The sequence below is a fragment of the Cryptomeria japonica genome, chromosome 5 (genome assembly GCF_030272615.1).
Source record: "Cryptomeria japonica chromosome 5, Sugi_1.0, whole genome shotgun sequence".
Lineage (NCBI taxonomy): Eukaryota > Viridiplantae > Streptophyta > Pinopsida > Cupressales > Cupressaceae > Cryptomeria > Cryptomeria japonica.
Genome location: NC_081409.1, coordinates 671,437,219 through 671,459,918, shown reverse-complemented (window position 1 = coordinate 671,459,918; position 22,700 = coordinate 671,437,219). Strand labels below are relative to the sequence as shown.

The 22,700-nt window shown below is 36.5% G+C and overlaps 1 protein-coding gene and 1 non-coding gene across 2 annotated transcripts in view; both read right to left on the bottom strand.

The window, feature by feature from the left end:
• Positions 1-22,700, bottom strand: part of LOC131039530 (uncharacterized) — a 129,476-nt gene that overhangs the window by 8,379 nt on the left and 98,397 nt on the right. The gene's annotated exons all lie outside the window — the stretch shown is intronic.
• On the bottom strand, positions 721-2,561 carry LOC131039529 (uncharacterized). The gene is made up of 2 exons (XR_009372687.1): positions 1,678-2,561; positions 721-1,274 (listed from the first exon to the last, which is right to left on the bottom strand). It is a non-coding gene; the product is annotated as an uncharacterized LOC131039529 (transcript).

The following is a 22,700-nucleotide window of genomic DNA, read 5'->3' as shown; positions in this document are numbered from 1 at the left end:
AGCGATATCTTAACTGAAGATTCACAAAAGTTGAAACGAACTACCTTTTAGTGAGACAGTGTTTGTGGACTCTTAAGATATTATTTGTATATAAAACTCTTGCTTTTTCTTCTTACAATTTTATCATGCAACTGATAGTAGCATACTACCAGTTTGTACAAACAATGTGACTGTCTCAAACAGCTTGTTTGTGATATTATAAGTGATTAAACAAAGGCTTGGAACCAGAAGAACCTAGGTGCTTATGTAGAAAATTCAAATGCCACTAGTAGATAAATACTTGGATCATATTAACATACCTTTTGACATGAATTGGTATTAACTATTGTAGAGAGATAAAAGGAGCCAAACATTCCAAAGTAGTCTTTGCTACATTGGTAATTGTTCATTATATGTCTAGTTTTTCCAACATATGCAGTTATTCGATTTGCTATGGTCTCACATCCTCTAAACAACGTCAATACCAATTACTTCAATTTCTCATGAAGCTAAATGCATCTGGCCATCTGGCCTGATGGAGACAACTTGATGTAAATCTGAACCCTAAATGCCAGAACTTGTACCGTAGTACTAAAAAGAAACATCCATATCAAATTTAGAGATGCTAGACCGTAGTACTAAAAAGAAACATCCATATCAAATTTAGAGATGCTAGCATGATAAAATCATCAGCTACTTATAAATAGTCCTTAAAATGCCAGTCAAAAGCAGAAACCCAAATTTCAAATCAAGCAAGTGTAAGAATGATATATTAACTCTCGTCAATTTACTTGTAAACGCAAGTCCAATCCAAAATTATGCCAAAATTGGGTTTACATTTCTCTGTCCAGCAAAGGTTGCTGTATTAACATAGAACACACCACTCCAAAGGAATTGAAATTGCAAGGTTCCAATGCAAAGTAATCAGGTCAATGCTGTGATTATTTTGGTTTCCTTGTTTGTGAAACAGTAGATAATCACTCCCAAACTGGATCCAGGCAGGGCAGTGTGTCTGTGCACAACCCGAACATTAAACAATTTATTTGCCTTCTTAAAGAAACGGGCATCCTTCTTCCACCTCCTGAGATGAGCCATGAGTAGTATTGGATTGCTATCTTTCTACCATTACCCAAGAGAAGCCACTTGAGAGTGAGCAGAAGAGGATCGAATAAGTTCTCGTGATAAACCACATCTGATGCCAGAATCAGGTCAAAATTGTGCCCTACTTCCACGACATCTTCCTCTTCTCCCCACCTGAGGGCCTTGACACACACACTCCCCCCCTGCTTGCTAGCCTGTAGGCAAGGATTAGCGAAAAGTGTCTGCTTATTGGCTAATCTTCTAAGGAACATTCTGAAATATTGCCTAATTAAAAAAATGATTCCCTCAGTTTATATTGAAAAAATATCATTTCTTTAGAAAAATCACTAACATTTTGTCTAAAACCAGAAGCAAGTTAAATTTGGATTCCCCTCAGTTTCTATTAAAAAAATACAATCTTCTTACAGAATCCACCAATTTTTCGAACTAAAACTTCAGGAAGTTGAGTTGACATTTCCGTCAATTTACACTAAACAATACATATTTATTGAGAATTCACAAAACATTTTAGATAGAAGCTTTGATAAAATTGATTTTCTTCCCAGACATAAAATTTTCGCATTGCCAAGTTTTCTAAACTTTCAAAATTTCATCTACCTGCAGGGGTTCCTCATTGACAGATGCATTGAACTCAATGTTTGGAAGGACATGAGGAAGATCAGTGATGGTTACGTGTGCACCCAACAGTGCTGCAGCAATGCCCACCATTCCAGTACCTGCACCCAGTTCAAGAACCTTGAATGCCTGCTTGTCATCCCTCCTCTGTAACAACAGTCGGGCAACATAATCCAGTTCACAATAACCTTCTGCTGATAAATTTTGTTCACCCCCATTTATCGATCCAACGTCTTGTCCAATGCAACTGGATATTCTTGTGTTTTCATCAGCAGCAGTTACAATGGTCGGGTGGTGCCAATACATTTCATCAAGGAACCAACACAGAGCAGAGGCTGCAGGCCATACCTGAAATGAGAGACCCTTTGAAGGCAGCTGCCTTACTACAAATTTCTTGTGGGTTCTGTGCATTTCATATTCTGCCATGGTTATTTCATCCTCGCTGCCATGGATGTTGATGTTGGCGGTTAATCTATTAATGTCCCCGTCGCCTTCGTCTTCTCCTGCACTTTCGTCTTCCATGTGTTCGTATATGAAGTAGTTTCTGGATCTAGATAGCACATACTTTCTTCAACGGGTATGTTTGCCCTAATTCGGCAGGAATCGCAAGTTGCCAAGAATTCAATTTAATATTGTGTAGGGCTTCGTGGTTACGTTACCTATTCTGGAAGCCCCACATTACCGTAGTCCTGCACCTTGAATGAATTCAATATTGAGTATGCAAGGATTTTAATTGAGGATTTTTAGATTTCACTGTGTGAACAATTTTTTTGTATCAGTAGATAACAGAATGAGGAATGAATTGAGTTAATTAGAAAAGATCAAGCTCATTAAAAGGAGGGTGGAGAGGAGAGGAGAAGCACATTATTGGAGGGAGGGTTTTAAAGAGGAGGAAGGAAAGGGCTATTCAGTTTTTAAATATATTTCATACATTATTAATATATTATAATAGATATTTGGTGCATTCTAAGGGCTGTAAAGAGAAGCAAAAAAGACATTCATAAATACATATACATACACATATATATCTTTAATATGTACATTGCAAATATATTAAATACAACACAAATGCTATGTGTATATATTAATTAATTTATATATAAATATAAAATACATGGAGAGATATCTTTATGAGGTGTTTATTTGGTTTTTATGTGAAAAATTGATTAAAAAATAGATGCTTCGAGAAAGATATCTCTCAACACATATATATAAAAGTTAATAGGAGTCACAACATAACAAAGAATATATTTAATTAATTAATATAATTTTATAATATTATATTAATATATAGTATTATTATATTAAATTATAATATTATTGTATATTTATTAAAAATATATTATTAATAATAGTATTACCCTACCCCTATCCCTATCACCATCCTAACCCTAATACTAATTCACCTCTAACTGTAACCCTAATTATATAAATCTCTAACCCTAATGTAAAGTTCCATAATATTAATCATAACCCTACTACCAACCCTAATTATATTTCTAACTATAATTTTATCTCTAAATAGGATAAGGGTGAGGGTTACAGTTAAATGAGAATCGGGATTAGTATAAGGGTTCATTTATGGTTCAGGTTAGTATTAGGGTCAGGATTAGTCTTAGTACTAATTGTAGACTTATTATTAACCCTAATTATATATTAGGGTTAGTGTTGGTGTTAGGGTTAGGGTTAGGATTATGGTTATGATTGGGGGTAAAGTTAGTGTTAAAATAACCATAATCCTAATCATACTATAATTATAATTGTATCTCGAAGGAACACAAATGGACCACTGAGAGGGGGGTGAATCAGTGGTAACAAAAACTTGAACTTATTAAATAGACAAAACTTTAATAACAAAAATCATGAAACTATAAGCAAAGGTATTAAATACATTCACACACACGGGGCAAACACATAACACAAGATATATGAAGAAAACCCATGGTGGGGACAAACCTCGGTGAGAAAAGTTGCTAAAGTCTACTACTCTAATCTAGCCTCACAAGTAAAAGTTTGATTACACATTTATGGGCACCAACTCAAAGGAGCACCAACCCCCTATCTGAGCACCCACTCAGACAACATAGAACAAGTGAATATTCAATTAACGTTATACACCTTGCTACAAAGAAATTTTGTAACTCACAATTTGTTATCTGCACTTGAGATCGACTTAACTCTTCTCTACTCTCAATCTCTATCATCTGCTATTAATCCCTACTCTCTACCTTTTGTCCTCTTCCTATCTCTGCACACAACTCTCTAATCTATGCTCTATTCAGTCCTCTTTCTCTGCCCCACTCTATGTGATTTCCCCTTTGAGTTTTTTGTTCTCTGGTCTCTAGTCTCTGCTCTTCACTTATGTTCTCTTCTCTCTACTTTTAGGTCTCATTTCTCTTCTTTGAAGTTTTTATCCTCTATCCTCTCTCTTGGCTTCATTTGGTGTGCATTACCTGTTGTCTTTTTCACTTTGTATGTGTTTCTTTTTTAATTTTCCACACACCATGTTCTCCCTTCTCTCCTTCGTACTTGCAGCTTCTACTTTTTTTTCTTTTCTGCACCTCTCTATTTAGAGCCTACACACTCTCGTCCTTTTCTACTGCTCACCACTATGTTATGTAGATGTTCTGGATTTGCTTTTGTATGCCCTTTTTTTGTCTTCTATTTTGGATCCTCTATTTTTACTTATCTTCTTCAGCTTTCAGCACGCCTACTCCTCAAACACATCATTCACACCCTTCTATCTTTTTTTCACACATCTCCACCTCTCTACAATCCTTCCACACCCTAACAACAACTACTCTATCCACTAACTTCACTTAGTGGTCATCTACGTACTCTTAAGATTTTCCCTCCAAAAAGGTATTTTAAAAATATTTCAGCCATTAAATAATATTTCTTGTCTCTTCTTCTCAGAAAGCAACCATCCAAATTAAATGTCACCTTCCTTCACTTTCAGCAACCTCTGCCTTCCATTAACTACCCTCTGTCTTGAGCACACACATACCTTCCCGCCAAGATCAAAATAATAAATGCTCATCTTGATGTGCGTGAAGATTTGATCTTCTGCCTCTTTCTTGCAGTCAGATGATCACCATCATTAAATGCATCCTCTCCATCTTTAGTCATTCTCTGTGTTCAAATTACTAATTTTAGTAAACTTCATCTGCCCATAGTTGTAATATCTTTTCGATTGAAGATTTTCTAATCTTCTCGAGCCACATAACCGATCATCTGCTAGTTCTCCAAACGCATACATTAAATGCAATCTTCTCTCTCAGCTATATCTTTGCGATCAAATCAGATTTGACAACAGACCATCGTTTTGGGGTGTCCATACATCCATTCTCTATCGACAATTTAAACCTCTTCTTTAGATAGAGCAAATATGATTTATCTCGTACATGCCACATCCTCAACTTCTTCGTCTTCGTCATTGGGTCACCTTTGGTCAATGTCCACGTGGACCACTTATACATCTACATCATCATTTCCCTTTAATCGCAATATCACAGACAAGAGGACTAGGTGAAATACCCATTTATCAAAATTGCAATACATTTTTCTTTTATCGCTATATCGCAGGAGACTTGGTAGTCATTTGATCGTTGACTGCGAAACTGCGATAACATATAACTTTATCGCAATATCACAAAGAAGTTGGACGAGAGCTTGTGATTTGTAAAACTGTGATAGAGGTCCTTTGTCTTCTCCCCGCAGACCCTTTTGTCGCTATATCACAAGTGACTTGGCCATGGTGGGGTCCATGCTTGTGAAATGCTGATAACCATTTCTCTTGTCGTGATTTGCCAACAACTTTGGTAGAAATTGATGTCTCACCTACACAATTGTGACATACTCTCTCTTCTCTAACTTCACTCTAGCGATAAACACATTGCAAAACGTGGTGTGTAAAACATAGTGCGGTACATACAATGAACTATGCATAACTGCAACTACACATTTTCTAAGTCAAACCTGTTTTCTCAGTGCCTTCTCAGCTCTATTGCCTTTGTCCTCTATGTCCAACTATAAGTCTAATAGAAAACTCAAATTGTCTTCTCTATCCTCTTTGTGGCCTTTGACTACATACAAACTCCATACTTGTTCAACCTGCTTGTATTGTTCTTATTGTTCTTTGCACAACTTTGCCAACCCGAGACAACACCATCTCTATCAATCTAGCCTTCATCTGAGACATTCATCATCCTGCATCTTTGTGCAATGCATCTTCTCAACCATTAACATCAATGGCAATCTAATGCCAACATACCCTAACCCTGATTTAACATTAACACTAACCCTAACCCTAATTGAACCCCAATTAAACTCTTTTTTAAATTTAACTCTAACATAATTACTCCCTAACCCTAATGTAATACTAAGACGAACCCTAACCCTAATACTAATTCCAACCCCAATTGAACCCTAACCCTAATCCTAATTGAACTATGTCTCTAAACCTTACCCTAATTGAACATTAATCCTAATTAAACTCTATCCCTAACCTAATTGAAGCCTAATTGAACCTTGATTAGATTGTAACCCTAAATGAAAATTTACCCTAACCTTATTTATACCATAACTACAACCCTAACCCTAATTGTAACTAAACTCTTATGCAATTGCAACCCTAACCCTAACCCTAATCCTAACCTAAATTTAACTTCAATTAAATCATCAACCTAATCTTAACCTAAATTTAACATACTTGATCATAACAGTAATCCTAACACTAACTCTAATTTAATCCTAACCCTAATTAATTTGTAAACATAACCCTAACTAAACCTTAGCCCTAACCAAAATCCAAGCCATAATCCTAATTTAAACATTTTTCTATAATCGTAATTGAACCATAACCTTAATTGAACCCTCGTCCTGACACAGATCCTAGTTGAAGCTTAATCCTAATTAAACCTTAAACCTAATTGTACCCTAGCCCTAACCCTAATTGAACTTAACCCCTAACCTTAACCCTAATTAAACCCTAATCCTAGTTGGGGTTAAGATTAGGGGTAGAATTAGAGTTAGGGTTAGGGTTAATATTAGAGTTAAGGTTAAGGTTTTTGTTTAGGTTAGGGTTAGAATTATATATCATATTAAGGTTAGGATTAGGGTTATGGTTAAGGTTAGAGGTAGGGTTATAGTCAGGATTAGGGTAAGAGATAAAAGTAGGGTTAGGGTTAGAGTTATTATATTATTATATATAATATAATATTATTATATTAATATATCTTATAAAAAATATTATTAATATACTAATATTAATATTAAATAATATATATTATAATACTATATTTAATAAAATAATATAATAGTTAACATTATGCAAAAAGAAAGAGAATTGGTAGAACAAGATTCATAGGAAACCCTAAGGAGCCAAGCAACAACTCGAATCCATGTGTAGACAAAGAAAAATCATTTCCTCAACAATCCCATGGAGGTTTACAAACCATTGATCTATCCAATGAAATTGAACTAGATCTAGGTTTTTTGGAGGAACTTGTTGTAATTTGTTAATTTATCGAACCCCGAATGAAGCGAGCAAAGAATCACAACTACATTGTTGAGACCTAAAAAACACAAGAAATTACAAAACTTACCAAAAGTTATTTTTTATTGTAAATTCTACTAACAAAGAAGAAAGGGATAAAATTCTATAGGGTTGCCTTTGGATGATGGGTGATTGTGAGATTTTGCCAAGATCAAGAGCTCAATGAAAAGTACAATAGAGAGACAAAATAGATGAAAGGAATAAACCATATTCTAAGATGAAAATATTGATCAATTGGATCATCAAAAGTTCTTACATACAATGTAGATGAGCCTTCTTATAAAGGAAAGGCTATATGGATATGTGAGCACACAAACATGACATGTGGCTCAATGAGAAACAAGGGTAGGTAGGAAATAGGTGTGGTAGGTAGGAGAAACAATAAAATATTCCACATGCGGTGGATCACCCACCGAAAAGTGGAATTATCACTCCACAATAAGTGGAAATGATAAAGTAATAACAAGATCACACCATAAAAGGTGGAAATCTCCTACAATACACTATCTCAATGTAGCACAAACACCCAAGTGTCTCATATGCAAACTAGTATGAAATGCATAAACCTAAGTAAACTTAAGTAAGGTGTAATAATATCAAACATGAATAAATAATTACACTAACACCCCCCCTTAAGTGCAACTTAGGGGAATGCACTTAAGTCTACAATGCAACTAAGCAATGTAAGATGGGTCCTGACTACAAGGTCATGTTAGGTACCCATGTACAAATGCAAATACACGCAAACCAATGCAATCTCTCATAAAGCGAACAAAGAGAGAAAAATTCTTCTTCCATTAATTTTATCAAGATTATCACCAAATTTAGTGTTGTGCTAAAAAGCCATCTCATTAAAAGGACCCACCAATTTGATACGCATATTCAAAAAATATTTCTATTAAAAATTAAAACTTTTAGTGGGGAGGGGGGCCCACTAAGCTTTTCTCCACTCTTAATAATACGTAGGCCTTTTAAAAAATCTGCAAATAAATGTGTTGGACCTCACAAAGCTAATTTTCACTCTTCTATAATGAAAACGTACCTCCTATCAAAATATGATTAAGTTTAGGAAAATGGAGGCAGCCAATGAAATTCAAGATTCATTGCAAGAAAATGATTACCAAATGGGGCGATCAAAAGATAAAGGATCCCCAACCAGCTAATTGATAAAGAAAGCTCGATGGAACACGATGAAGAGAGAAAGCACAATCTGATCAATACAAGGATGTCGCCTTCATCCACGGATCGCACGGTGGAAATCGGGGCTGTAGATCAAGGTGTTGGCCAACCACGTTAGGAAAGACTATCGGTGTTGATCTTCCGTACGAGAAATGAATTGCATAATATTTAATGGTTATAGGCCAATGCTAATGGCGCTGCCAAAACACCTATCCAAACCGATCAAAGTTGTGAATGCAAGGAACCCATTGCTTTGCCTAGAATGAAATGATGTCCAAATCTTTCGATCTGCCAAACAAGGAGTTGATCTGCATATATAAAAGCCTCTCACCACAAGGGCCAACAACTCTATAAGCCACCAAACATAATCACCAAGACCAAAATAGTTATGCTGTGAGTCTGCACAAATGCAATCATGTTGAGATCTGGCAAGACAAGTTGGCGGCCACACCAAATGCACCAAACAATAAAAGATGCCTCGACTCTATAAAATTTTGGCCATATCTAAAAAAAATTGCAGAAATAAAATAATGAAGGAAAATAAATTTTAGAAACTGTTGTTGGGGAGAGGGTCTAATGGCCCCCTGACTAAATTTTTTTTGCTACAAGAACAATTTTATCTGAACATAGGCAAATTTGTAGTCAAAATTCATGGAAACGACCTCCCGAACCCAACCGTGATGTCCAAATCGCTGTAGGATGCCCCCCAAAAATGCAGATCCCCAAATCTAAGAATTGAAGCCTCCAAAAATGACTAATCAAAGAAGCCCTTTAGGCTCTGATACCATGTGATATTTTGCCAAGATCAAAAGATCAATGAAAAGTACAATAGAGAGACAAAATAGATGGTATGAATAAACTGTATTCTAAGATGAAAATACTGATCAATTAGATCATCAAAAGTTCTTACATACAATGTAGATGAGCCTGCTTATAAAGGCAAGGCTATATGGATATGTAAGCACGCAAACATGACATGTGGCTCAATGAGAAACAAGGGTAGGTAGGAAATAGGTGTGGTAGGTAGGAGAAATAATAAAATATTCCACATGAGGTGGATCACCCACCGAAGGTAGAATTATCACTCCACAATAAGTGGAAATGATAAAGTAATAACAATATCACACCATAAAAGGTGGAAATCTCCTACAACACAGTATCCCAATGTGGCACAAACACCCAAGTATCTCATATGCAAACTACTATGAAATGCATGAACCTAAGTAAACTTAAGTAAAGTGTAATAATATCCAACATGAATAAATAATTACACCAACAATGATTATGCATCGTATATCGAACAATAGTGTGTTGATTTCAACCCAATTATTCTTGAGCCATAAGCCTATGTGGATTAGACTCTGTTATCTCCCTATTGAATATTGGTTGGAAGAGTGTTTGTAAAAAAATAGGAGATTGCTTGGAACCCTAATGGACATTGATGTGGATCTTGTCAATGGAGATTTATACCTATATGCGCACATTCAAATAATGACGGTGAGGAAAATCCCTAAAGAAATTAGATTATGTGTTGATGGAGATCATTGGATTCAAAGTATTGAAAACGAAGAGGAAAAGCAATTTTGCCTAATATGTTGAAAAACAGACAATATGGAAAACAATTGTTGAATACCCACATAGATGACAAAAAATGGATCCCAAAAAAATTCAAAAAATTACTCCCTTGCAAGCTCAAGTTGTGAATCATGAAGTTGACTATAACAAGAACACGCCAGACCAAAGGCTCCCATATCAGCTACAATATGAAGGTATTTGAAATAGCATAGATACAAATTTGCAAAAAATGATTGTTTTGACTCTGCTTCATTATGGTTCACCTTACACTAATAAGGTAGCAACATTCAATATCTCGAATGAAGCCAATTCGGTCAACAATGGGTAGACAAGGTCGAATTTCTTGAGGATCGATCTAAAAGTGAATGGGACTTTGAGGGTGAATTATCTAGGGAAGATGAATTGGGTATTATAGATCCTTGATGTATCAGTCAATCTATAGCAAAGCTTCTTGGTAAAGCTAAGAAGGGGAAATGAAGGAAGTCAAACAAACAAAAGACGAAGGATGAAGCCTTGAAAAAAGCCCTGATCAATGTAACTGACTTTCTCATAAAGACAAAAGGAATGAAGGCCTCCCTTGGGAACCATTGAGGATACTCACATGGAATGTTGGGGGTCTGTCAACCCCTAACAAGAGGCACTTGGTTAAGCGCCAATTAGAGAAACTTTCAAATGACATTGTTTCACTACAAGACACAAGAAATAGTGAAGAAGAGGGTATCAAAATTTCAAAGTACAGTAGAAGATGGGGTGGATATTTCCTCAATGCAACTGTTCACTCAAGCAGTTTGGGACTGCTTTGGAACTCAAATTCTATCAATGCCTTGTTATTAGCCTCTTATAATTGGTTGATGTTGTGTAATGTAAGGTGTCGGATGACTTATCTAGAGTTTCCCTTATTTAACATTTATGACGCAACTCTAACAAAGGATAAGGCTACACTTTGGTAAACATTGAGAGAAAGAATTAGCAAGCTTAATACCAAAAATTGTATCCTCAAGGGAGATTTTAATGCTATCTAGGATCTCTTAAAAAAAAAGTTGTTGCTTAACTAAAATCAATAGAGTTATGCTCGACTTCAAAAAAATTGTAGAAGACATCTAGGAACTATCAATTGTGTCCCAAACAATGGAAGATACACATGGACTAACTAGAGAATATGGTGTAGACACCTAAAATTAATATTTAATTAATTTAAGCCTATCAACATAATTAATTGACTTTAATTGTGTTATCCTTATTCCTCTCAGAATAAATTAAATCTAATTTAATTAATCTTGTCACTATAGGGGAATAATTAATTTATCAAATAAATTAATTATTCCCCTATTCCTCTAAAGTCCCTTCAAATAATTATTTCCTCTAAACCCACTCAGTTAATTAATTTTAATTAATTAACCTAGTCATGTGATTCCTACAAATCACCTTTCCTAATCCCACTCAACCTAATTAGTCCTTCTAGAATCTCTCATAATCATGCTTATCATTATCCCTCAATTTTTAATTCCCACTCATGTCACATCAACATTGAGTCTCTCAAAAAAATTCAAATTTCTTTGAATCCCTCAATGCATCCTTATTTTGGAATTTTTAATTCCCCATATTTGAAATTCAAATTTCTCCCCCCTTTTCCCAAGGAATTTTATATTCCTGTTTATTTTCCCAAGGCACCCTTGATCCATGCCTTCTATCTCAAATCAATCTCAACCCTCATGATGAAATCAATCTTGGCCCTCCATTGGCCTTCTCCAATCTATAAATTGGAGCCTATTCTCCTCACAAACCATCCACTTCTCATGCATTGTCATGCTGCTCTTTCCTCCTATTCTTTCTCCAATCTTTCAATTCAAATCCATCCAAAATCCATCCAATAATCCTATCAAATCCAATCTATCTTGTTGAGCATGATGAATATTGATGAACAGTAAATACCCAACAGATACTGAGAGGGGGGGGGGTGAATCAGTATAGACAAAAACTTCTTAAACAACTTAAACTGCAAAGACTGCACTAACTAGTATACAATATCACCAATCTAAATCAAGGCACCACCGGTAAAACACAGTAAGATTGTGAAAGACATAAACCGATAACATCTAGATCTTCTCAAAACCTAATATATCATCTCAACTTCACCCATATGCTTAAGCAAGTAATACATCAGAAATACAATGACCATTGGATCAGCTTGCATTACCGCTTAACAGAAAACACTAAAACATCACATGAAAAAGCATCACACATAACACACTGATTTTTCACGTGGAAACCCAATTGGGAAAAACTACGGTGGAGATGAATACCCACAAGTTGTTCTTGAACTCTTCTGAAGTCCGCTCTATTAGGAGCCTAGTCCAGTTAAAGACTTTACAACAGGTTTTGCTAGGAACTGATCCTGCTAGGGATCACTCGGTTAAGAGATGGATAAATACCCGATTAGAGGTTAAAACCCTGTTAAAGGTTACCTTGTCAGAGGATTTGAAGAACTCAATGATTTTGAGTCACCATGTTAAAGGATTTACAAAAATCATGTTAAAGCTACCTGGTAAAGGGATTTTCCATCTGCTGAAATGGTTAGAAGTCAACAGGTAATACACTGATCTGATAACAACACTTAATGCCAAAGCAAATCCGCTTCAGTTCCTTTACATCTGCAATCACACTCTACAAATCTCTACTCACTTCTTCGGTCTGGCAAGAATCACTTCACATACATTCATTTGCCAACAACTTCAAATGAAAATCATCATCGACCTTATAGACAACAATTAGGTCGGTGGCCAAAACCTAAAACCCTAAGCATCTAGGTTAACAATACAGTCGGTCCAATCCTGACCGTTTAAACACATTACATAGGGTAAAACAATCTTGAACAAATCTCAAGACGTTCTCCATCGTCCATTCTTCACCACTTCTAGAAGTTGATAACCCATCACGCGCTCTCCACCGTTTACTAAGATTTTGCACATTCCTGAGGTAGATAGAATCAATCTTCTTCATGCAAGATCCTCAAGAAGATTCTTCACTCGCACAAGGCTGACATGGCAACGCGATCTAATCTTCATTTCAATGCTAACTCATCACAGGATGTCGTCAGTCGAATCACACAGACTTGGAATGCATCAACCGGAAACCCTAAAGCTGAGACTACCAGCTGGTAGTCATATCAAATGAAACCCCGATACAAACTTTGCATATATCGGTTCACACTTCAACATACTGGTTCACATTTTGCATATACCGGTTCATACCATCATATCGGTTCACTTGCCAGTTTGCTTACTTCAATATAGCGGTTCATACTTCAACATATTGACATCAATGACAACATACAATCCCATCATGTCATCAAACTCTGCACATATGCCAACAATCTCCCCCTTTGGCATTGATGGCAATACACAAAGATATCTCTACATCTTCTTCCATATAATATATCTTCAATACTACAGATATATTTTTCACATCTTCTCCCCCTTTGACAACAATGCCAAAGTGGAGGCACAAACATCCATGATGTACTATGTTGCTCCCCCTGAGGAGTAGCATCCTTCAACACATCAATCCTAAAAAGATTTGACAATGCAATACCTAACTAATTTGGAGCACATACCTTTAGTTCACCTCTTGAAGGGGTAGCACCCCTAATTCACCTCTTAAATGGGTAAATATAGCCTTCAGTAGAGGCTTGGTGAATATATCTACTAACTGCTCCTTACTGGAAACATGTTCCAATATAACTTCTTTGTTCTGAACTTTCTCCCTCAAGAAATGATACTTGAGCTCGAAGTGTTTGGTTCTAGCATGCAATACCGGATTCTTGGAAATATTAATTGCACTTGTGTTATCACAAAATATACTCATTGGTTCAGATACAGGGACTTTGAAACCACTTAATACATGATTCATCCAAATTGTCTGAGTGCAGTTCATAAATGTTGCTACATATTCTGCTTCTGTTGTGGATTGAGAGATACAACTCTACGTCTTGCTCATCCATGAGACTAGTCTACCACCGAGAAAGAATGCACCACCGGTTGTGCTCTTCTGGTCGTCCACATTACCAGCCCAATCGACATTTGTGAATACTTTGAGATTGAAATCATTATTGTATGGATACCACAATCCATAATCTATAGTTCCTTTCAGATATCTAAGAATCCGCTTGACTGCTACCAAGTGGGATTCTTTTGGACTTTTCTGAAAACATGCAGCAATGCCCACTGCATGTGCAATGTCCAATCTGCTGTGTACTACATAGTGCAACTTACCAATCATTGACCGGTATTCCTTCTCATTCACCAACGCTAAGTCATCTTCTTTTGACAATTTACAACCGGTCATCATCGGTGTACCAACTGGTTTGTTGTCTTCCATGCCAAAGGTCTTCAACACCTCTTTGACATACTTGGACTAAGTGATAAAGATACCATCTTTCATTTGTTGAATCTATAGTCCAATGAAGAACTTAATCTCTCCAATTAGTGACATCTCGAATTCCTTCTTCATTTCATCTGCAAACGCATGGCTCATCTTGTCATCTCCACCAAAAATTATGTCATCAACAAACACTTCACAGATCAGAATCTGATCTCCTTCTGACTTCAGATAGATATTGCTATCTTCACTTGTTCTTTCAAATCCAATCTTCACAAGAGGGGAGTGTAAACGTTCATACCATGCTCTAGGTGCTTGTTTTAATCCATACAAGGCTTTATGTAGCCTACACACCATATCATTGTCTTCTAATAGGGCAAACCCATCTGGTTGCTCTATATACACTTCCTCTTCAAGTATTCCATTCAGGAATGCAGATTTCACATCCATCTGATACACTTTGAATCCCTTGAAGGTTGCATATGCAAGTAGCATTCGAACTCCTTCCAATCTAGCTACTGGAGCAAAGGTTTCTCCATAGTCTTCTCCTTCTTCTTGAGCATATCCCTTACATACCAATCTTGCTTTGTTTCTTACCATTGTGCCATCTTCATTCAGCTTGTTTCTAAAAACCCATTTGGTTCCAATGACATTTTTGTGCTCAGGTCTGGGTACCAAAGACCATGTACCATTCTTTTCTATCTGGTCAAGTTCCTCTTCCATAGCCTTAATCCAGTCTTCATCTTTGTGTGCCTCTTTAAATGTTTTGGGCTCAAATTCAGAAATCATGCAAGAATTCTCTCTGACCTTTCTTCTTGTAACTATTCCTGCATCCTTATCCCCTATGATCTGCTTTGGATCATGATGCAGCTTTACATACCTAGGAATGATCTTAATTGATTCCTCTTGCTTTTCCTCTTCATCTTCATCAGCATCTACTAGTGTAGGAGAACTGTTACTTGTACATGGTTGTTTTGCTACCGGTTCTCAGAAGGTTACATCTGGTTCATCTACCACTCACTCGCTGCTGGTTTTCTCAGGACTCTCAGAGGTTTCATCAATTCTAACATTGATACTTTCAACAATTCTCTTATTGTTAAAACACTTGAGAGCTTTGCTCTTGGTGGAATATCCTAGGAATATTTCCTCATCACATTTTGCATCAAACTTGCTCTAGTATTCACTTCTCTCGATATAACACTTGCTACCAAACACTCTAAAGTAGCTTACTACTGGAGTCTTACCGGTCCAATACTCATAAGGAGTTTTATCCTTACCTTTCTTGATGAGTACCCGATTCATAGTGTAGACTGCAGTGCTCACCGCTTCTCTCCAAAAAGTGTGAGAAACCTTCCCTTGAATCAACATTGTTCTAGCTGCTTCAACTACAGTCCAGTTGTTCCTTTCTGCTAGACCATTCTATTGTGGAGTCTGGGGGGCAGACAGTTGCCTCTTGATGCCATTCTCTTCACAGTACTTATTGAATTCACCAGAAGTAAACTCACCTCTTTGGTCGGTTTTAAGGCATTTGATTCCCTTACCGCTTTCCTTTTCAACTAGTGCTTTGAAGGCTTTAAACTTTCCAAAAGCTTCAGACTTGTCTTTCAAGAATGTGACCCACATCATTCTTGAGCAATCATCAGTAAGAATCATAAAGTACCTATCTCCCTGAACACTCCTAGTTTTCATAGGACCACACAAATCAGTATGCACAAGATCAAGTAAATTATCTGTTGTAAAAGATTTACCTTTGAAGGTTGAAGAAGACATTTTCCCCAGTTGACATTCTCTACACAAAGGATTCTCTGGTTTTTTCAGCACAGGCAATCCTCTAACTGCCTTGATCTTACTGGCCTTCACAATATTATCAAAATTTACATGGCACAGTCTCCTATGCCATATCCAACTGTCATCAAACTTAACCATTAGACATTGACTAATATTTGTATTTAACTGAAATAAGTTACCTTTGGTCTGCATACCGGTGGCCATCAGTTCACCACTCTTTCCTTTTATTTTGCACACTCCATCTTTGAATTCCAGAGTGAGTCCTTTATCATTCAGCTGGGCAACACTCAAAAGGTTATGCCTGAGACCTTCTACCCAATACACATTATCAGCACTACTTTTTCCATTTAGAGAGATGAACCCTTTGCCTTTTACCATATATGGTGCATCATTACCAAATTGGACTACACCTCCATCGTACTCTTCCAGTGATAGAAACATTCTCCGGTCACCAGTCATGTGGTGAGAACATCCACTATCAATAATCTACTCATTAGAATTATCAAAGCGGGAGACAAGAGCCTTCTTGTCTGACACATCTTCCTTCATGGCTACAAACACTATGTCTTTGCTTTCTTCATCTTCCGATTCATCATCAGTGACACCTTCATCGACTGCAACAAGACAGTTTCTCCTATTTCCTCCTTTGAACTTTTTAAACGTCTCCGGATTGTCCTTATTATCACTGTTGGGACAGTTGATAGCAATGTGTCCTATCATATTGCAAGAAAAACATTTCAAAGGGAGCTTACCTCTGTATTTTCTAGTTCCCTTAGGAAGTCTCTTGGAAAGAAGAGCTTCAAATTCCATCAGAATCTCCTCATCATCCATATCTCTGTTTTGTCTCGGTTCACAGCTAGTACCAACCTCTTTTCCCTTTCTGGATAGTGCAGCAGATGCTCTAAAGGTTGATTCAGTCTTTTGAACACTGCCATCATAACTGCTTAGCTCATATGCGGTCAACTTAGCAATGATGGAGTCTAGGGATACCTTTGTCTTGTCAATAGATCTCAACTCCTGAATAGCGGCAACCCTTATTGCATAGACCGGTAACAAGGATCTCAAAACCTTTCTAACAACAGTGGGATCATCCATTGTACCTCCTACACTCTTGATATCTCCAACAATAGTTTTAATTCTTATCCCATATTGTTGAATGGTCTCTCCTTCAACCATCTGCATGTCTTCAAATTTTCCTCTAAGGCTTTCTTCCTTAGCTTGCTTCACATGCTCATCACCGCCATAGATAGTCTCCAGAGTATCCCATACATCTTTGGGATTGTCTTTATCCTAAACATCTATAAACTCAATATCAGATAGACTGTTGATAAGAGCTTCCATGACTTGCCCATTCTCTTGAATTTCTCTTCTTTGATCATCGGTGAGAGTACCGGTAGGGACAAGATAAATATTCTCAACATAGTTCCAGTGTTGAGCACCCATGCTTTAAATGTAGATCTTCATTATGTCCTTCCATATCTTAAAGTTTTCTCTATTGAAATCAGGACCTTCCCTCTTCATCATTAGAATAGGATCTCTTCCTCAAGCGGTTAAGCTTATAACACAGAGGACCTAGAGGATGCTCTGATACCAATTGATGAATAATGATGAGCAATAAATACCCAACAGATACTGAGAGGGGGGGGGTGGGTGTGAATCAGTATAGACAAAAACTTCTTAAACAACTTAAACTACAAAGACTGCACTAACTGGTAAACAATATCATTGATCTAAACCAATGCACTACCGGTAAAACACAGTAAGACTGTGAAAGACATAAACCGGTAACATCTAGATCTTCTCAAAACCTAATATCTCATCTCAACTTCACCCATATGCTTAAGCAAGTAATACATCAGAAATACAATGACCATTGGATCAGCTTGCTTTACCGCTTAACAGAAAACACTAAAACATCACATGAAAAAGCATCACACATAATACACTATTTTTTCACATGGAAACCCAATTGAGAAAAACCACGGTGGGGATGAATACCCACAAGTTGTTCTTGAACTCTTCTAAAGTCCGCTCTGTTAGGAGCCTAGTCCAGTTAAAGACTTTACAATAGGTTCTGCTAGGAACCTATCCTGCTAGGGATCACCCGGTTAAGGGATGGCTCAATACTTGGTTAGAGGTTAAACCCCTGTTAAAGGTTACCTTGTCAGAGGATTTGAATAACTCAATGATTTTGAGTCACCCTGTTAAAGGATTTACAAAAAGCCTGTTAAAGCTACCCCGTAAAGGGATTTTCCATCTGCTGAAATGGTTAGAAGTCAACAGGTAATACACTGATCTGATAACAACACTTAATGCCAAGGCAGATCCGCTTCAGTTCCTTTACATCTGCAATCACACTCTACAAATCTCTACTCACTTCTCCGGTCTGGCAAGAATCACTTCACATACATCCATTTGCCAACAAATTCAAATGAAAATCATCATCGACCTTATAGACAACAATTAGGTCAGTGGCCAAAACCTAAAACCCTAATCATCTAGGTTAACAATACAGTCGGTCCAATCCTGACCGTTTAAATACATTACATAGGGTAAAACAATCTTGAACAAATCTCAAGATGTTCTCCATCATTCGTTCTTCACTGCTTCTGGAAGCTGATAACCCATCACGCGCTCTCCACCGTTTACTAAGATTTTGCACATTCCCGAGGTAGATAGAATTAGTCTTCTTCATGCAAGATCCTCAAGGAGATTCTTCACGAGCACAAGGCTGACATGGAAATGCGATCTAATCTTCATTTCAATGCTAACTCATCACAAGATGTCGTCGGTCGAATCACACAGACTTGGAATGCATCAACCGGAAACCCTAAAGCTGAGACTACCAATCGGTAGTCATATCAAATGAAACCCTGATACAAAATTTGTATATATCGATTCACACTTCAACATACCTATTCATGTTTTGCATATACCAGTTCATACCATCATACCAGTTCACTTGCCAGTTTGCTTACTTCAATATACTGGTTCATACTTCAGCATATTGACATCAATGACAACATACAATCCTATCATGTCATCAAACTCTGCACATATGCCAACAGAGCACTTGGAGAGCATTCCACATCCAACTCAAGCAAGCAACACATCAAGTGGAGCATCAAGGGTGCATCCTCATCGTCCACTTCATCAAGCTCAATCTGAGGGAGAGGTAAAAATAGCAAGGTATAATTTGTTTATGTTTTTCATATGGTTTGTTGACGTTTCATGTCTTTAATGTGTTTGAATGCTAACCACCTCAATCCACCTTGCTGGTTTTTCCCCCCTTCATATGGTTCACTATTATGTTTGAAAGACTAGATCTATTCTTTTTAGGGAAATTTTGGATGAATGGAAACATTTTATATTCTTCATCTATTCCACCTAATTCAGTGTCTTATCATTACTAGGTGTAATTGGAATTAAGATGAAGCGATAAGGTTGGTAATAGGTATTTCAAATTTTAAAATAGGTGGTGGAGGGATGGATCTCTAATCGACAAAATAGAAAATTGGTAGAAGAAAAGTAATATTTATAATGGCACTGTTAGTTATTGTTTTATGAAAAGGAAGATCTTTATCAAGAATAACTTGTGTGTATGGAACAAGGAAAGCTTCAAGAATATATTTATTGAAAAAAGAATCAATTGATGTAGAACTAAGTGAATTAAATGACAAAGTAATTAGGGATCGTAAAAGAGAAGCTGACAAAATTGCTTCCAAGAGAATAAATCTATGAGAAAGAAAAAGCTAGAGAATACTGGATTAAGGCAGGAGACTCAAATACCAAACAAAACCACACTTCGTTCAAGACAAGAAGGATTGTGAATTGGATTGAGGGAGTAAAGTTGGTTGATGGATTGTGGTGTAGAGACAAATTGGGAATTGGGGTGGCGCTCAAGCTTTTCCAATCTTTACTAGGGGGTGGTTCGTGTTTAGACAAGATGTGTTGGAATGGGCTATTGTCGTCCATCCCAAAATATTTAACAACTAAGGATAACAAAATGTTGATGGATTCCTTTTTAGTGGAGGAACTTTAGACGACCACCTTTTAGTTGCACTTGGATAAGACCCTAGGGTCAAATAAGTTTCTAGCTAAATTTAGCAAGCATGTTGGAACTTTATTGATTCTGACATACTTCATCTTGCAGAGGATGTTAGATGTAGTAGAAAGTTTGTCAAGTATATGAACAATATTGTCATTGTGTTAATCTGATTAAATGTCAATCAATGAATGAATATCAGCCAATATCTCTTTGTAATACTATTTATAAGATAATATCCAAAACGTTTGCAAACAAATTGGAAAAACTACTGGGGAAGTTTATTTCAGAGGAGCAAAATGGCTTTACGCCAGGAAGAGACATTATTGATAGCATTATACTTGCATCCCAAACTATTCATTTGTTAAGACGGACAATTTGAAAGGTATGGTTATCAAGCTTGATGTTAGTAAAGCTTATGACAAAGTAGATTGGGATTTTTTAGTTGAGGTGTTGGGAAGATTTGTGTTTGAAGCCAAGTGGATCAAAGTTGTTAAGGCTTGAATTCTTACACCAAGATTTTATGTTCTTGTTAATGGTTCTTTGTTTGGGTTTTTGGAGGCCACTAATAATCTACGGCAAGGAGACCCGATATCACAATTCTAGTTTTTCATCATGGTCAAGGTGTTGGGAAGATATATCAAACAATTATAGTCCCTATAAATTTGGAAAGGGATATTGGTTGATGTTGACTTGGATCCTATCACCCATTCCCAATTTGCAGATGATACCATATTATTTGGGGAGGCTTCAATTACGGAAGTCAGGGTGATCAAAAGAACACTTGATAATTATTCTCTAGTGTTGGGGTAGTCCATGAATAAAGACAAGTTAGAAGTCTTCATTTTCAATACCAAAAAAAAATCCAGAAGGGAATTGTGATGATTCTTGGTTTTCATATTTCTCAGTTGCCATCCAAGCATTTAGGGGCACCTCTCTTTGTCAATTAATGCAAATCATCTCACTAGAACGAAGTGACCAACAAGTGTCACTCGAAGGCTAAATCTTGGAAGAACAAATGGCTTTTGCAGGCTAGAAGAATCCTAATAATCAAATTAGTACTTTCAACAATCCTTGTCTGTGTTATGTCTTGTTGCAAACTTACTAGTTAAGCTATTTTCTCACTTAAGAGACATCTAAAAAGATTTCTATGGGATGGTCCAAAGGAGGAGAAGATAATTCCCCTTAAAAATTGGTATATTGTGTCTATCTAAGGAGGAGGGTGGTGCGGCACTTACGAAAATGAACTTGCAGAATGTTGTCATGGTAGAAAAATTCACATGGAAACTATTCAAAAAACTAGATAAATTGTGGTGCCAAATCATGAGGAAAATATATCTAGATTTTGATGCTCCTAGTAGGATACTAACTATGGCCAATTTCTCTAGAAATTCAACAATCTGAAAGTTCATATGGGAGAAAAAATTTAATTGTAAATCATTTATCATGGAGGATTGGGAATGGTTAGCGTGCAAGATTCTGGTGTGACTCATGGAATGTGTAGGAGACTACCATAAATTTGTTAGAGAACTACGATTGGATAGTCGATACAGAGAGGAGGAATGGTGAGTATGTGGCTAACCATGTGGTTTCTTCTAGTGTCAGCATGAACTATTTCAAATGGTGTACAATAAAAAAAATTGTACATTCTTGAAAATATGGGTTTGATTCTAAGAGAGATGCTAAAGAAAAGGAAGATTATGTTGTCCTTCGATGAGGATGAAATTATTTGGTGTGCCTCTAAGTCTAAGGAACATATTATTAAATAATATTTGTTAGAAATCGGGATCTTAGGATACTAATCATTATAAACAAGATCATAAAATAAATGAAATGAGAATCATAGATGCATAAATTTACACATTACATAAGATATACAAGGGGAAAACCCTTTTAGGTAAAAACCCCATAAAGCATCTTTTTATTATAATATTTATAAATATGGTCTATCATAAAATAGAATTGAACCTGGGGATGCTCCTCCAATGCTTCCACATGGCCAATAAGACTCGTGTGCATAGTGATACAACTCACCATAAAGCTCGATATTCCTACCCCTCTCAAATGAGAGAGAACCTCCTTAAATATAGGAGGATGGGTGACTTCACTAGTCACACCTTTTCAATAACCCCCATTATTAAATAATTAATAATCTAATATTTATTAGATTATAATTATTTTGAATGCGATCTACGTATAAAGCATATAATATATAAGGTTTTATAAACTTATATTAGAACATTATATATAAATGTTATAAGGGTATGACCCGTAATAACATTATCTTCTAACACTCCCCCTTAATGTTAATAGGGGGCATCCCATGTCAATTTTCATAAAAGAAAAAATGAAGTACCCCAGTAATGTAGGTCTTCTTAGGCAATGATAAGCAGGGACACAAATATATGCCAACATAAAGATCATGCATTCCAGACTACATGGAATTCATCTTGTCATAATTTATGATCTCGGTGTTTTAAAAAT